Below are 17,576 nucleotides of genomic sequence, written 5' to 3' on the forward strand. Positions count from 1 at the left end.
AACCTAACCTAACCTAACCTAACCTAACCAAACCTAACCCAACCTAACCTAACCATCACGGAAATCAAAGAATTCGACATTGCAAAAATATACTTGAAACTCGCTTACCGAACAAAACCTTACGAAACCTAGCCTTACTATCACCGAAATTAAAGAATTCGACATTGCAATAATATACACAAAAATCGCTAACCTCACCGAACCTAACCCAACCTAACCTAACCATCACCGAAATCAATGAATTCGATATTTTAAGATTTACACAAAACTCGCTTACCTCAACAAACCTAACCCAACCCAACCTAACCGTCACCGAAATCAAAGAATTCGACATTGCAAAAATATACACGAAACTCGCTTACATCACCAAACCTATCCCAACCTAGCCTAACTATCACCGAAATCAAAGAATTTGACAATGCAAAAATATACACAAAACTCGCTTACCTCACCAAACCTAACCCAACCTAGCCTAACTATCACCGAAATCAAAGAATTCGACATTGCAAAAATATACACGAAACTCGCTTACCGCACCAAACTTAACCCAACCTAACCTAACCGTCACCGAAATCGAAGAATTCGAGATTGTAAGATTTACACAAAACTCGCTAACCTCACCAAACCTAACCCAACCAAGCCATACTATCACCAAAATCAAAGAATTCGACAATGCAATAATATACACAAATCTCGCTTACCTCACCAAACCTAACCATCACCAAAATCAAAGAATTGCAATGTCGAATACTTTGATTTCGGTGATGGTTAGGTTTGGTTGGGTTAGGTTTGGTGAGGTAAGCGAGATTTGTGTATAATATTGCATTGTCGAATTCTTTGATTTTGGTGATAGTTAGGCTTGGTTGGGTTAGGTTTGGTGAGGTTAGCGAGTTTTGTGTAATTCTTACAATCTCGAATTCTTCGATTTCGGTGACGGTTAGGTAAGGTTGGGTTAAGTTTGGTGCGGTTAGCGAGTTTCAAGTATATTTTTGCAATGTCGAATTCTTTGATTTCCGTGATGGTTAGGTTAGGTCGGGTTAGGTTTGGTGAGGTAAGCGAGTTTTGTGTATATTTTTTCGATGTCGAATTCTTTAATTTCTGTGATGGATAGGTTGGGTTGGGTTACGTTTGGTGAGGTAAGCGAGATTCGTGTATATTTTTGCAATGTCGAATTCTTTGATTTCGGTGATGTTCAGGTTAGGTTGGTTTAGGTTTGGTGAGGTTAGCCAGTTTTGTGTATATTATTGCATTGTCGAATTGTTTGATTTCGGTGATAGTTAGGCTAGGTTAGGTTAGGTTTGGTGAGGTTAGCGAGTTTTGTGTATATTTTTGCATTGTCGAACTCTTTGATTTCGGTGATAGTTAGGCTAGGTTGCGTAAGGTTTGGTAATGTAAGCGAGTTTTGCGTAAATCTTTTTATCTCGAATTCTTCGATTTCGGTGACGGTTAGGTTAGGTTGGGTTTAGTTTGGTGCGGTAAGCGAGTTTCAAGTATATTTTTGCAATGTCGAATTCTTTGATTTCCGTGATGGTTGATTAGGTTGGGTTAGGTTTGGTGAGGTTAGCGAGTTTTGTGTATATTTTTGCAATGTCGAATTCTTTGATTTCGGTGACGGTTAGGTTGGGTTGGGTTAGGTTTGTTGAGGTAAGCGAGTTTTGTGTAAATCTTAAAATATCGAATTCATTGATTTCGGTGATGGTTAGGTTGGGTTGGGTTACGTTTGGTGAGGTAAGCGAGTTTTGTGTATATTTTTGCGATGTCGAATTCTTTGATTTCGGTGATGGTAAGGTTGGGTTGGGTTACGTTTGGTGAGATAAGCGAGTTTCGTGTATATTATTGCAATGTCGAATTCTTTGATTTCTGTGATGGTAAGGTTAGGTTGGGTTAGGTTTGGTGAGGTAAGCGAGTTTCGGGTATATTTTTGCAATGTCGAATTCTTTGATTTCGGTGATGGTTAGGTTAGGTTGGGTTAGGTTTGTTGAGGTAAACAAGTTTTGTGTATATTATTGCATTGTCGAATTCTTTGATTTTGGTGATAGTAAGGCTAGGTTGGGTTAGGTTTGGTGAGGTTAGCGAGTTTTGTGTATATTTTTGCATTGTCGAATTCTTTGATTTCGGTGATAGTTAGGCTATGTCGGGATAGGTTTAGTTCTGTAAGCGAGTCTTGCGTAAATTTTTTTTTCTCGAATTCTTTGATTTCGGTGACGGTTAGGTTAGGTTGGGTTAGGTTTGGATTGTTAAGCTAGTTTCGTGTGTATTTTTGCAATGTCGACTTCTTTGATTTCTTTGATGGTTAGGTTAGGTTGGGTTAGGTTTGGTGAGGTAAGCAAGTTTTGTGAAAATCTAAAAATCTCGAATTCTTTGATTTCGGTGTTGGATAGGTTGAGTTGGGTTAGGGTTGGTGAGGTTAGCGAGTTTCAAGTATAATTTTGCAATGTCGAATTCTTTGATTTCCGTGATGTTAAGGTTAGGTTGGGTAAGGTTTGGTGAGGTTAGCGAGTTTTGTGTATATTATTGCATTGTCGAATTCTTTGATTTCGGTGATAGTTAGGCTAGGTTGGGTTAGGTTTGTTGAGGTAAGCGAGTTTGTATATATTTTTGCATTGTCGAATTCTTTGATTTCGGTGACGGTTAGGTTGGGTTGGGTTAGGTTTGGTGAGGTAAGCGAGTTTTGTGTAAATCTTAAAATATCGAATTCATTGATATCGGTGATGGTTAGGTTAGGTTGGGTTAGGTTCGGTGAGGTTAGCGAGTTTTGTGTATATTATTGCATTGTCGAATTCTTTGATTTCGGTGATAGTTCGGCTTGGTTGGGTTAGGTTGGGTAATGTAAGCGAGTTTTGCGTAAATCTTTTTATCTCGAATTCTTCGATTTCGGTGACGGTTAGGTTAGGTTGGGTTAAGTTTGGATTGTTAAGCTAGTTTTGTGTATATTTTTGCAATGTCGAATTCTTTGATTTCGGTGATGGTTAGGTTTGGTTGGGTTAGGTTTGGTGAGGTTAGCGAGTTTTGTGTATATTTTTGCATTGTCGAATTCTTTGATTTCGGTGATAGTTAGGCGAGGTTGGGATAGGTTTGGTGAGGTTAGAGAGTTTTGTGTAAATCTTACAATCTCGAATTCTTCGATTTCGGTGACGGTTAGGTTAGGTTGGGTTAAGTTTGGTGCGGTAAGCGAGTTTCAAGTATATTTTTGTAATGTCGAATTCTTTGAGTTCCGTGATCGTTAGGTTAGGTTAGGTTAGGTTTGGTGAGGTTAGCGAGTTTTGTGTATATTTTTGCGATGTCGTATTCTTTGATTTCGGTGATGGTAAGTTTGGGTTGGGTTACGTTTGGTGAGGTAAGCGAGTTTCGTGTATATTTTTGCAATGTCGAATTCTTTGATTTCGGTGATGGTTAGGTTAGGTTGGGTTAGGTTTGGTGAGGTAAGCTAGTTTCGTGTATATTTTTGCAATGTCGAATTCCTTGATTTCCGTGACGGTTAGGTTGGGTTGGGTTAGGTTTGGTGAGGTAAGCGAGTTTTGTGTAAATCTTAAAATATCGAATTCAGTGATTTCGGTGATGGTTAGGTTAGGTTGGGTTAGGTTCAATGAGGTTAGCGAGTTTTGTGTATATTATTGCATTGTCGAATTCTTTGATTCCGGTGATAGTTCGGCTTGGTTGGGTTAGGTTTGGTAATGTAAGCGAGTTTTGCGTAAATCTTTTTATCTCGAATTCTTCGATTTCGGTGACGGTTAGGTAAGTTGGGTTAAGTTTGGTGCGGTAAGCGAGTTTCAAGTATATTTTTGTAATGTCGAATTCTTTGATTTTCGTGATGGTTAGGTAAGGTTGGGTTAGGTTTGGTGAGGTGAACGATTTTTTTGTAAATTTTTGCAATGACGAATTCTTTGATTTCGGTGACGGTAAGGTTGGGTTGGGTTAGGTTTGGTGAGGTGAGCGAGTTTCGTGTATATTTTTGCAATGTCGAATTCTTTGATTTCGGTGATAGTACGGCTAGGTTGGGTTAGGTTTTGTGAGAGAAGCAAGTTTTGTGAAAATCTAAAATTCTTTAAATCTTTGATTTCAGTGTTGGATAGGTTAGGTTTAGTTAAGTTCGGTGAGGTTTGCGAGTTTTGCGTATATTTTTGCAATGTCAAATTCTTTTATTTCGGTGATAGTTAGGCTAGGTTTGGTAAGGTTTGGTTAGGAAAGCGAGTTTTGTGTAAATCTTACAATTTCTAATTCTTTGATTTCGGTGATGTTCAGGTTAGGTTGGGTTAGGTTTGGTGAGGTTAGCGAGTTTTGTGTATATTATTGCATTGTCGAATTCTAGGATTTCGGTGATAGTTAGGCTAGGTTGGGTTAAGTTTGGTGAGGTAAGCGAGTTTTGTGTATATTTTTGCATTGTCGAATTCTTTGATTTCGGTGATAGTTAGGGTAGGTTTGGATAGGTTTTGTAATGTAGGCGAGTTTTGCGTAAATCTTTTTATCTCAAATTCTTCGATTTCGGTGACGATTAGGTTAGGTTGGGTTAAAATTGGATTGTTGAGCTAGTTTCTTGTATATTTTTGCAATGTCGAATTCTTTGATTTCTTTGATGGTTAGGTTAGGTTGGGTAAGGTTTGGTGAGGTAAGCAAGTTTTGTGAAAATCTAAAAATCTCGAATTCTTCGATTTCGGTGTTAGATAGGTTAGGTTGGGTAAGGTTTGGTTAGCGAGTTTTGTGTATATTTTTGCATTGTCGAATTCTTTGATTTCGGTGATAGTTAGGCTATGTCGGGATAGGTTTAGTTCTGTAAGCGAGTCTTGCGTAAATTTTTTTTTCTCGAATTCTTTGATTTCGGTGACGGTTAGGTTAGGTTGGGTTAGGTTTGGATTGTTAAGCTAGTTTCGTGTGTATTTTTGCAATGTCGACTTCTTTGATTTCTTTGATGGTTAGGTTAGGTTGGGTTAGGTTTGGTGAGGTAAGCAAGTTTTGTGAAAATCTAAAAATCTCGAATTCTTTGATTTCGGTGTTGGATAGGTTGAGTTGGGTTAGGGTTGGTGAGGTTAGCGAGTTTCAAGTATAATTTTGCAATGTCGAATTCTTTGATTTCCGTGATGTTAAGGTTAGGTTGGGTAAGGTTTGGTGAGGTTAGCGAGTTTTGTGTATATTATTGCATTGTCGAATTCTTTGATTTCGGTGATAGTTAGGCTAGGTTGGGTTAGGTTTGTTGAGGTAAGCGAGTTTGTATATATTTTTGCATTGTCGAATTCTTTGATTTCGGTGACGGTTAGGTTGGGTTGGGTTAGGTTTGGTGAGGTAAGCGAGTTTTGTGTAAATCTTAAAATATCGAATTCATTGATATCGGTGATGGTTAGGTTAGGTTGGGTTAGGTTCGGTGAGGTTAGCGAGTTTTGTGTATATTATTGCATTGTCGAATTCTTTGATTTCGGTGATAGTTCGGCTTGGTTGGGTTAGGTTGGGTAATGTAAGCGAGTTTTGCGTAAATCTTTTTATCTCGAATTCTTCGATTTCGGTGACGGTTAGGTTAGGTTGGGTTAAGTTTGGATTGTTAAGCTAGTTTTGTGTATATTTTTGCAATGTCGAATTCTTTGATTTCGGTGATGGTTAGGTTTGGTTGGGTTAGGTTTGGTGAGGTTAGCGAGTTTTGTGTATATTTTTGCATTGTCGAATTCTTTGATTTCGGTGATAGTTAGGCGAGGTTGGGATAGGTTTGGTGAGGTTAGAGAGTTTTGTGTAAATCTTACAATCTCGAATTCTTCGATTTCGGTGACGGTTAGGTTAGGTTGGGTTAAGTTTGGTGCGGTAAGCGAGTTTCAAGTATATTTTTGTAATGTCGAATTCTTTGAGTTCCGTGATCGTTAGGTTAGGTTAGGTTAGGTTTGGTGAGGTTAGCGAGTTTTGTGTATATTTTTGCGATGTCGTATTCTTTGATTTCGGTGATGGTAAGTTTGGGTTGGGTTACGTTTGGTGAGGTAAGCGAGTTTCGTGTATATTTTTGCAATGTCGAATTCTTTGATTTCGGTGATGGTTAGGTTAGGTTGGGTTAGGTTTGGTGAGGTAAGCTAGTTTCGTGTATATTTTTGCAATGTCGAATTCCTTGATTTCCGTGACGGTTAGGTTGGGTTGGGTTAGGTTTGGTGAGGTAAGCGAGTTTTGTGTAAATCTTAAAATATCGAATTCAGTGATTTCGGTGATGGTTAGGTTAGGTTGGGTTAGGTTCAATGAGGTTAGCGAGTTTTGTGTATATTATTGCATTGTCGAATTCTTTGATTCCGGTGATAGTTCGGCTTGGTTGGGTTAGGTTTGGTAATGTAAGCGAGTTTTGCGTAAATCTTTATATCTCGAATTCTTCGATTTCGGTGACGGTTAGGTAAGTTGGGTTAAGTTTGGTGCGGTAAGCGAGTTTCAAGTATATTTTTGTAATGTCGAATTCTTTGATTTTCGTGATGGTTAGGTAAGGTTGGGTTAGGTTTGGTGAGGTGAACGATTTTTTTGTAAATTTTTGCAATGACGAATTCTTTGATTTCGGTGACGGTAAGGTTGGGTTCGGTTAGGTTTGGTGAGGTGAGCGAGTTTCGTGTATATTTTTGCAATGTCGAATTCTTTGATTTCGGTGATAGTACGGCTAGGTTGGGTTAGGTTTTGTGAGAGAAGCAAGTTTTGTGAAAATCTAAAATTCTTTAAATCTTTGATTTCAGTGTTGGATAGGTTAGGTTTAGTTAAGTTCGGTGAGGTTTGCGAGTTTTGCGTATATTTTTGCAATGTCAAATTCTTTTATTTCGGTGATAGTTAGGCTAGGTTTGGTAAGGTTTGGTTAGGAAAGCGAGTTTTGTGTAAATCTTACAATTTCTAATTCTTTGATTTCGGTGATGTTCAGGTTAGGTTGGGTTAGGTTTGGTGAGGTTAGCGAGTTTTGTGTATATTATTGCATTGTCGAATTCTAGGATTTCGGTGATAGTTAGGCTAGGTTGGGTTAAGTTTGGTGAGGTAAGCGAGTTTTGTGTATATTTTTGCATTGTCGAATTCTTTGATTTCGGTGATAGTTAGGGTAGGTTTGGATAGGTTTTGTAATGTAGGCGAGTTTTGCGTAAATCTTTTTATCTCAAATTCTTCGATTTCGGTGACGATTAGGTTAGGTTGGGTTAAAATTGGATTGTTGAGCTAGTTTCTTGTATATTTTTGCAATGTCGAATTCTTTGATTTCTTTGATGGTTAGGTTAGGTTGGGTAAGGTTTGGTGAGGTAAGCAAGTTTTGTGAAAATCTAAAAATCTCGAATTCTTCGATTTCGGTGTTAGATAGGTTAGGTTGGGTAAGGTTTGGTGAGGTAAACGAGTTTTTTGTATATTTTTGCAATGTCGAATTCTTTGATTTCGGTGACGGTAAGGTTGGGTTGGGTTAGGTTTGGTGAGGTTAGCGAGTTTCGTGTATATTTTTGCAATGTCGAATTCTTTGATTTCGGTGATAGTTAGGTTAGGTTGGGTTAGGTTTGGTGAGGTTAGCGAGTTTTGTGTATATTTTTGCATTGTCGAATTCTTTGATTTCGGTGATAGTTAGGCTAGGTTGGGATAGGTTTGGTAATGTAAGCGAGTTTTGCGTAAATCTTTTTATCTCAAATTCTTCGATTTAGGTGACGGTTAGGTTAGGTTGGGTTAAGTTTGGATTGTTAAGCTAGTTTCGTGTATATTTTTGCAATGTCGAATTCTTTGATTTCGGTGACGGTTAGGTTGGGTTGGGTTAGGTTTGGTGAGGTAAGCGAGTTTTGTGTAAATCTTAAAATATCGAATTCATTGATTTCGGTGATGGTTAGGTTAGGTTGGGTTAGGTTCGGTGAGGTAAGCGAGTTTTGTGTATATGATTGCATTGTCGAATTTTTTGATTTCGGTGATAGTTAGGCTTGGTTGGGTTAGGTTTGGTAGTGTAAGCGAGTTTTGCGTAAATCTTTTTATCTCGAATTCTTCGATTTCGGTGACGGTTAGGTTAGGTTGGGTTAAGTTTGGTGCGGTAAGCGAGTTTCAAGTATATTTTTGCAATGTCGAATTCTTTGATTTCCGTGATGGTTAGGTTAGGTTGGGTTAGGTTTGGTGAGGTAAGCGAGTTTTGTGTAAATCTTAAAATATCGAATTCATTGATTTCGGTGATGGTTAGGTTAGGTTGGGTTAGGTTCGGTGAGGTAAGCGAGTTTTGTGTATATGATTGCCCTGTCGAATTTTTTGATTTCGGTGATAGTTAGGCTTGGTTGGGTTAGGTTTGGTAGTGTAAGCGAGTTTTGCGTAAATCTTTTTATCTCGAATTCTTCGATTTCGGTGACGGTTAGGTTAGGTTGGGTTAAGTTTGGTGCGGTAAGCGAGTTTCAAGTATATTTTTGCGATGTCGAATTCTTTGATTTCGGTGATGGTTAGGTTGGGTTGGGTTACCTTTGGATTGTTAAGCTAGTTTCGTGTATATTTTTGCAATGTCGAATTCTTTGATTTCGGTGACGGTTAGGTTGGGTTGGGTTAGGTTTGTTGAGGTAAGCGAGTTTTGTGTAAATATTAAAATATCGAATTCATTGATTTCGGTGATGGTTAGGTTAGGTTGGGTTAGGTTCGGTGAGGTTAGCGATTTTTGTGTATATTATTGCAATGTCGAATTCTTTAATTTCGGTGATAGTAAGGCTAGGTTTCGTAAGGTTTGGTGAGGTAAGCGAGTTTTGTGTATATTTTTGCAATGTCGAATTCTTTGATTTCGGTGATGGTAAGGTTTGGTTGGGTTAGGTTTGGTGAGGTAAGCGAGTTTCGTGTATATTTTTGCAATGTCGAATTCTTTGATTTCGGTGATGGTTAAGTTAGATTGGGTTAGGTTTGGTGATGTACGCGAGTTTTGTGTAAATCTTACAATCTCGAATTCTTCGATTTCGGTGACGGTTAGGTTAAGTTGGGTAAAGTTTGGTGCGGTAAGCGAGTTTCAAGTATATTTTTGCAATGTCGAATTCTTTGATTTCCGTGATGGTAAGGTTAGGTTGGGTAAGGTTTGGTGAGGTAAGCAAGTTTTGTGTATATTTTTGCATTGTCGAATTCTTTGATTTCGGTGATAGTTAGGCTAGGTTGGGTTAAGTTTGGTGAGGTAAGCGAGTTTTGTGTATATTTTTGCATTGTCGAATTCTTTGATTTCGGTGATAGTTAGGGTAGGTTTGGATAGGTTTTGTAATGTAGGCGAGTTTTGCGTAAATCTTTTTATCTCAAATTCTTCGATTTCGGTGACGATAAGGTTAGGTTGGGTTAAGTTTGGATTGTTGAGCTAGTTTCTTGTATATTTTTGCAATGTCGAATTCTTTGATTTCTTTGATGGTTAGGTTAGGTTGGGTAAGGTTTGGTGAGGTAAGCAAGTTTTGTGAAAATCTAAAAATCTCGAATTCTTCGATTTCGGTGTTAGATAGGTTAGGTTGGGTAAGGTTTGGTGAGGTAAACGAGTTTTTTGTATATTTTTGCAATGTCGAATTCTTTGATTTCGGTGACGGTAAGGTTGGGTTGGGTTAGGTTTGGTGAGGTTAGCGAGTTTCGTGTATATTTTTGCAATGTCGAATTCTTTGATTTTGGTGATAGTTAGGTTAGGTTGGGTTAGGTTTGGTGAGGTTAGCGAGTTTTGTGTATATTTTTGCATTGTCGAATTCTTTGATTTCGGTGATAGTAAGGGGAGGTTTGGATAGGTTTTGTAATGTAGGCGAGTTTTGCGTAAATCTTTTTATCTCAAATTCTTCGATTTCGGTGACGATTAGGTTAGGTTGGGTTAAGTTTGGATTGTTGAGCTAGTTTCTTGTATATTTTTGCAATGTCGAATTCTTTGATTTCTTTGATGGTTAGGTTAGGTTGGGTAAGGTTTGGTGAGGTAAGCAAGTTTTGTGAAAATCTAAAAATCTCGAATTCTTCGATTTCGGTGTAAGATAGGTTAGGTTGGGTAAGGTTTGGTGAGGTAAACGAGTTTCGTGTATATTTTTGCAATGTCGAATTCTTTGATTTCGGTGATAGTTAGGTTAGGTTGGGTTAGGTTTGGTGAGGTTAGCGAGTTTTGTGTATATTTTTGCGATGTCGAATTCTTTGATTTCGGTGACGGTAAGGTTGGGTTGGGTTAGGTTTGGTGAGGTTAGCGAGTTTCGTGTATATTTTTGCAATGTCGAATTCTTTGATTTCGGTGATAGTTAGGTTAGGTTGGGTTAGGTTTGGTGAGGTTAGCGAGTTTTGTGTATATTTTTGCATTGTCGAATTCTTTGATTTCGGTGATAGTTAGGCTAGGTTGGGATAGGTTTGGTAATGTAAGCGAGTTTTGCGTAAATCTTTTTATCTCAAATTCTTCGATTTAGGTGACGGTTAGGTAAGGTTGGGTTAAGTTTGGATTGTTAAGCTATATTCGTGTATATTTTTGCAATGTCGAATTCTTTGATTTCGGTGACGGTTAGGTTGGGTTGGGTTAGGTTTGGTAAGGTAAGCGAGTTTTGTGTAAATCTTAAAATATCGAATTCATTGATTTCGGTGATGGTTAGGTTAGGTTGGGTTAGGTTCGGTGAGGTAAGCGAGTTTTGTGTATATGATTGCATTGTCGAATTTTTTGATTTCGGTGATAGTTAGGCTTGGTTAGGTTAGGTTTGGTAGGGTAAGCGAGTTTTGCGTAAATCTTTTTATCTCGAATTCTTCGATTTCGGTGACGGTTAGGTTAGGTTGGGTTAAGTTTGGTGCGGTAAGCGAGTTTCAAGTATATTTTTGCAATGTCGAATTCTTTGATTTCCGTGATGGTTAGGTTAGGTTGGGTTAGGTTTGGTCAGGTTAGCGAGTTTTGTGTATATTTTTGCGATGTCGAATTCTTTGATTTCGGTGATGGTTAGGTTGGGTTGGGTTACGTTTGGATTGTTAAGCTAGTTTCGTGTATATTTTTGCAATGTCGAATTCTTTGATTTCGGTGACGGTTAGGTTGGGTTGGGTTAGGTTTGTTGAGGTAAGCGAGTTTTGTGTAAATATTAAAATATCGAATTCATTGATTTCGGTGATGGTTAGGTTAGGTTGGGTTAGGTTCGGTGAGGTTAGCGATTTTTGTGTATATTATTGCAATGTTGAATTCTTTAATTTCGGTGATAGTAAGGCTAGGTTTCGTAAGGTTTGGTGAGGTAAGCGAGTTTTGAGTATATTTTTGCAATGTCGAATTCTTTGATTTCGGTGATGGTAAGGTTTGGTTGGGTTAGGTTTGGTGAGGTAAGCGAGTTTCGTGTATATTTTTGCAATGTCGAATTCTTTGATTTTGGTGATGGTTAAGTTAGATTGGGTTAGGTTTGGTGATGTAAGCGAGTTTTGTGTAAATCTTACAATCTCGAATTCTTCGATTTCGGTGACGGTTAGGTTAAGTTGGGTAAAGTTTGGTGCGGTAAGCGAGTTTCAAGTATATTTTTGCAATGTCGAATTCTTTGATTTCCGTGATGGTAAGGTTAGGTTGGGTAAGGTTTGGTGAGGTAAGCAAGTTTTGTGTATATTTTTGCAATTAGAATTCTTTGATTTCGGTGATAGTTAGGCTAGGTTGGGTTAGGTTTGGTGAGGTTAGCGAGTTTTGTGTAAATCTTACAATCTCGAATTCTTCGATTTCGGTGACGGTTAGGTTAGGTTGGGTTAAGTTTGGTGCGGTAAGCGAGTTTCAAGTATATTTTTGCAATGTCGAATTCTTTGATTTCCGTGATGGTTAGGTTAGGTTGGGTTAGGTTTGGTGAGGTTAGCGAGTTTTGTGTATATTTTTGCGATGTCGAATTCTTTGATTTCGGTGATGGTTAGGTTAAGTTTGGTTACGTTTGGATTGTTAAGCTAGTTTCGTGTATATTTTTGCAATGTCAAATTCTTTGATTTCGGTGACGGTTAGGTTGGGTTGGGTTAGGTTTGGTGAGGTACGCGAGTTTTGTGTATATTTTTTCGATGTCGAATTCTTTGATTTCGGTGATGGTTCGGTTGGGTTGGGTTACGTTTGGTGAGGTAAGCGAGTTTTGTGTATATTTTTGCGATGTCGAATTCTTTGATTTCGGTGATAGTTAGGCTAGGTTGCGTAAGGTTTGGTAATGTAAGCGAGTTTTGCGTAAATCTTTTTATCTCGAATTCTTCGATTTCGGTGACGGTTAGGTTAGGTTGGGTTAAGTTTGGTGCGGTAAGCGAGTTTCAAGTATATTTTTGCAATGTCGAATTCTTTGATTTCCGTGATGGTTAGGTTAGGTTGGGTTAGGTTTGGTGAGGTTAGCGAGTTTTTGTATATTTTTGCAATGTCGAATTCTTTGATTTCGGTGATGGTTAGGTTTGGTTGGGTTAGGTTTGGTGAGGTAAACGAGTTTCGTGTATATTTTTGCAATGTCGAATTCTTTGATTTCGGTGATAGTTAGGTTAGGTTGGGTTAGGTTTGGTGAGGTTAGCGAGTTTTGTGTATATTTTTGCCTTGTCGAATTCTTTGATTTCGGTGACGGTTAGGTTGGGTTGGGTTAGGTTTGGTGAGGTAAGCGAGTTTTGTGTAAATCTTAAAATATCGAATTCATTGATTTCGGTTATGGTTAGGTTAGGATGGGTTAGGTTCGGTGAGGTAAGCGAGTTTTGTGTATATGATTGCATTGTCGAATTCTTTGATTTCGGTGATGGTTAGGTTTGGTTGGGTTAGGTTTGGTGAGGTAAGCGAGTTTTGTGTATATTTTTGCATTGTCGAATTCTTTGATTTCGGTGATAGTTAGGCTAGGTTGGGATAGGTTTGGTAATGTAAGCGAGTTTTGCGTAAATCTTTTTATCTCAAATTCTTCGATTTAGGTGACGGTTAGGTAAGGTTGGGTTAAGTTTGGATTGTTAAGACAGTTTCGTGTATTCTTTTGCAATGTCAAATTCTTTGATTTCGGTGATGGTTAGGTTGGGTTGGGTTAGGTTAGGTGAGGTTAGCCAGTTTTGTGTATATTATTGCATTGTCGAATTCTATGATTTCGGTGATAGTTAGGCTAGGTTGGGTTAGGTTTAGTGAGGTAAGCGAGTTTTGTGTGTATTTTTGCATTGTCGAATTCTTTGATTTCGGTGATAGTTAGGCTAGGTTGCGTAAGGTTTGGTAATGTAAGCGAGTTTTGCGTAAATCTTTTTATCTCGAATTCTTCGATTTCCGTGACGGTTAGGTTAGGTTGGGTTAAGTTTGGTGCGGTAAGCGAGTTTTAAGTATATTTCTGCAATGTCGAATTCTTTGATTTCCGTGATGGTTAGGTTAGGTTGGGTTAGGTTTGGTGAGGTTAGCGAGTTTTGTGTATATTTTTTCGATGTCGAATTCTTTGATTTCGGTGATGGTTCGGTTGTGTTGGGTTACGTTTGGTGAGGTAAGCGAGTTTTGTGTATATTTTTGCGATGTCGAATTCTTTGATTTCGGTGATGGTTAGGTTGGGTTGGATTACGTTTGGTGAGGTAAGCGAGTTTCGTGTATATTTTTGCAATGTCGAATTCTTTGATTTCGGTGATAGTAAGGTTAGGTTGGGTTAGGTTTGGTGAGGTTAGCGAGTTTTGTGTATATTTTTGCATTATCGAATTCTTTGATTTCGGTGATAGTTGGGCTAGGTTGGGATAGGTTTGGTAATGTAAGCGAGTTTTGCGTAAATCTTTTTATCTCAAATTCTTCGATTTAGGTGACGGTTAGGTAAGGTTGGGTTAAGTTTGGATTGTTAATCTAGTTTCGTGTATATTTTTGCAATGTCGAATTCTTTGATTTCGGTGACGGTTAGGTTGGGTTGGGTTAGGTTTGTTAAGGTAAGTGAGTTTTGTGTAAATCTTAAAATATCGAATTAATTGATTTCGGTGATGGTTAGTTTATATTGGGTTAGGTTCGGTGAGGTTAGCAAATTTTTGTGTATATTATTGCAATGTCGAATTCTTTAATTTCGGTGATAGTAAGGCTAGGTTTCGTAAGGTTTGGTGAGGTAAGCAAATTTTGTGTATATTTTTGCAATGTCGAATTCTTTGATTTCGGTGATAGTTAGGTTAGGTTGGGTTAGGTTTGGTGAGGTAAGCGAGTTTTGTGTATATTTTTGCCTTGTCGAATTCTTTGATTTCGGTGACGGTTAGGTTGGGTTGGGTTAGGTTTGGTGAGGTAAGCGAGTTTTGTGTAAATCTTAAAATATCGAATTCATTGATTTCGGTGATGGTTAGGTTAGGATGGGTTAGGTTCGGTGAGGTAAGCGAGTTTTGTGTATATGATTGCATTGTCGAATTCTTTGATTTCGGTGATAGTTAGGCTAGGTTGGGATAGGTTTGGTAATGTAAGCGAGTTTTGCGTAAATATTTTTATCTCGAATTCTTCGATTTCGGTGACGGTTAGGTTAGGTTGGGTTAAGTTTGGATTGTTAAGCTAGTTTTGTGTATATTTTTGCATTGTCGAATTCTTTGATTTCGGTGATAGTTAGGCTAGGTTGGGATAGGTTTGGTTATGTAAGCGAGTTTTGCGTAAATCTTTTTATCTCAAATTCTTCGATTTAGGTGACGGTTAGGTAAAGTTGGGTTAAGTTTGGATTGTTAAGACAGTTTCGTGTATTCTTTTGCAATGTCGAATTCTTTGATTTCGGTGATGGTTAGGTTGGGTTGGGTTAGGTTAGGTGAGGTTAGCCAGTTTTGTGTATATTATTGCATTGTCGAATTCTATGATTTCGGTGATAGTTAGGCTAGGTTGGGTTAGGTTTAGTGAGGTAAGCGAGTTTTGTGTGTATTTTTGCATTGTCGAATTCTTTGATTTCGGTGATAGTTAGGCTAGGTTGCGTAAGGTTTGGTAATGTAAGCGAGTTTTGCGTAAATCTTTTTATCTCGAATTCTTCGATTTCCGTGACGGTTAGGTTAGGTTGGGTTAAGTTTGGTGCGGTAAGCGAGTTTTAAGTATATTTCTGCAATGTCGAATTCTTTGATTTCCGTGATGGTTAGGTTAGGTTGGGTTAGGTTTGGTGAGGTTAGCGAGTTTTGTGTATATTTTTTCGATGTCGAATTCTTTGATTTCGGTGATGGTTCGGTTGTGTTGGGTTACGTTTGGTGAGGTAAGCGAGTTTTGTGTATATTTTTGCGATGTCGAATTCTTTGATTTCGGTGATGGTTAGGTTGGGTTGGATTACGTTTGGTGAGGTAAGCGAGTTTCGTGTATATTTTTGCAATGTCGAATTCTTTGATTTCGGTGATAGTTAGGTTAGGTTGGGTTAGGTTTGGTGAGGTTAGCGAGTTTTGTGTATATTTTTGCATTATCGAATTCTTTGATTTCGGTGATAGTTGGGCTAGGTTGGGATAGGTTTGGTAATGTAAGCGAGTTTTGCGTAAATCTTTTTATCTCAAATTCTTCGATTTAGGTGACGGTTAGGTAAGGTTGGGTTAAGTTTGGATTGTTAATCTAGTTTCGTGTATATTTTTGCAATGTCGAATTCTTTGATTTCGGTGACGGTTAGGTTGGGTTGGGTTAGGTTTGTTGAGGTAAGCGAGTTTTGTGTAAATCTTAAAATATCGAATTAATTGATTTCGGTGATGGTTAGTTTAGATTGGGTTAGGTTCGGTGAGGTTAGCAATTTTTGTGTATATTATTGCAATGTCGAATTCTTTAATTTCGGTGATAGTAAGGCGAGGTTTCGTAAGGTTTGGTGAGGTAAGCAAATTTTGTGTATATTTTTGCAATGTCGAATTCTTTGATTTCGGTGATAGTTAGGTTAGGTTGGGTTAGGTTTGGTGAGGTAAGCGAGTTTTGTGTATATTTTTGCCTTGTCGAATTCTTTGATTTCGGTGACGGTTAGGTTGGGTTGGGTTAGGTTTGGTGAGGTAAGCGAGTTTTGTGTAAATCTTAAAATATCGAATTCATTGATTTCGGTGATGGTTAGGTTAGGATGGGTTAGGTTCGGTGAGGTAAGCGAGTTTTGTGTATATGATTGCATTGTCGAATTCTTTGATTTCGGTGATAGTTAGGCTAGGTTGGGATAGGTTTGGTAATGTAAGCGAGTTTTGCGTAAATATTTTTATCTCGAATTCTTCGATTTCGGTGACGGTTAGGTTAGGTTGGGTTAAGTTTGGATTGTTAAGCTAGTTTTGTGTATATTTCTGCAATGTCGAATTCTTTGATTTCCGTGATGGTTAGGTTAGGTTGGGTTAGGTTTGGTGAGGTTAGCGAGTTTTGTGTATATTTTTTCGATGTCGAATTCTTTGATTTCGGTGATGGTTCGGTTGTGTTGGGTTACGTTTGGTGAGGTAAGCGAGTTTTGTGTATATTTTTGCGATGTCGAATTCTTTGATTTCGGTGATGGTTAGGTTGGGTTGGATTACGTTTGGTGAGGTAAGCGAGTTTCGTGTATATTTTTGCAATGTCGAATTCTTTGATTTCGGTGATAGTTAGGTTAGGTTGGGTTAGGTTTGGTGAGGTTAGCGAGTTTTGTGTATATTTTTGCATTATCGAATTCTTTGATTTCGGTGATAGTTGGGCTAGGTTGGGATAGGTTTGGTAATGTAAGCGAGTTTTGCGTAAATCTTTTTATCTCAAATTCTTCGATTTAGGTGACGGTTAGGTAAGGTTGGGTTAAGTTTGGATTGTTAATCTAGTTTCGTGTATATTTTTGCAATGTCGAATTCTTTGATTTCGGTGACGGTTAGGTTGGGTTGGGTTAGGTTTGTTAAGGTAAGTGAGTTTTGTGTAAATCTTAAAATATCGAATTAATTGATTTCGGTGATGGTTAGTTTATATTGGGTTAGGTTCGGTGAGGTTAGCAATTTTTGTGTATATTATTGCAATGTCGAATTCTTTAATTTCGGTGATAGTAAGGCTAGGTTTCGTAAGGTTTGGTGAGGTAAGCAAATTTTGTGTATATTTTTGCAATGTCGAATTCTTTGATTTCGGTGATAGTTAGGTTAAGTTGGGTTAGGTTTGGTGAGGTAAGCGAGTTTTGTGTATATTTTTGCCTTGTCGAATTCTTTGATTTCGGTGACGGTTAGGTTGGGTTGGGTTAGGTTTGGTGAGGTAAGCGAGTTTTGTGTAAATCTTAAAATATCGAATTCATTGATTTCGGTGATGGTTAGGTTAGGATGGGTTAGGTTCGGTGAGGTAAGCGAGTTTTGTGTATATGATTGCATTGTCGAATTCTTTGATTTCGGTGATAGTTAGGCTAGGTTGGGATAGGTTTGGTAATGTAAGCGAGTTTTGCGTAAATATTTTTATCTCGAATTCTTCGATTTCGGTGACGGTTAGGTTAGGTTGGGTTAAGTTTGGATTGTTAAGCTAGTTTTGTGTATATTTCTGCAATGTCGAATTCTTTGATTTCCGTGATGGTTAGGTTAGGTTGGGTTAGGTTTGGTGAGGTTAGCGAGTTTTGTGTATATTTTTTCGATGTCGAATTCTTTGATTTCGGTGATGGTTCGGTTGTGTTGGGTTACGTTTGGTGAGGAAAGCGAGTTTTGTGTATATTTTTGCGATGTCGAATTCTTTGATTTCGGTGATGGTTAGGTTGGGTTGGATTACGTTTGCTGAGGTAAGCGAGTTTCGTGTATATTTTTGCAATGTCGAATTCTTTGATTTCGGTGATAGTTAGGTTAGGTTGGGTTAGGTTTGGTGAGGTTAGCGAGTTTTGTGTATA

The sequence above is a fragment of the Arctopsyche grandis genome, chromosome 9 (genome assembly GCF_051622035.1).
Source record: "Arctopsyche grandis isolate Sample6627 chromosome 9, ASM5162203v2, whole genome shotgun sequence".
NCBI classification, from domain to species: Eukaryota; Metazoa; Arthropoda; class Insecta; order Trichoptera; family Hydropsychidae; genus Arctopsyche; species Arctopsyche grandis.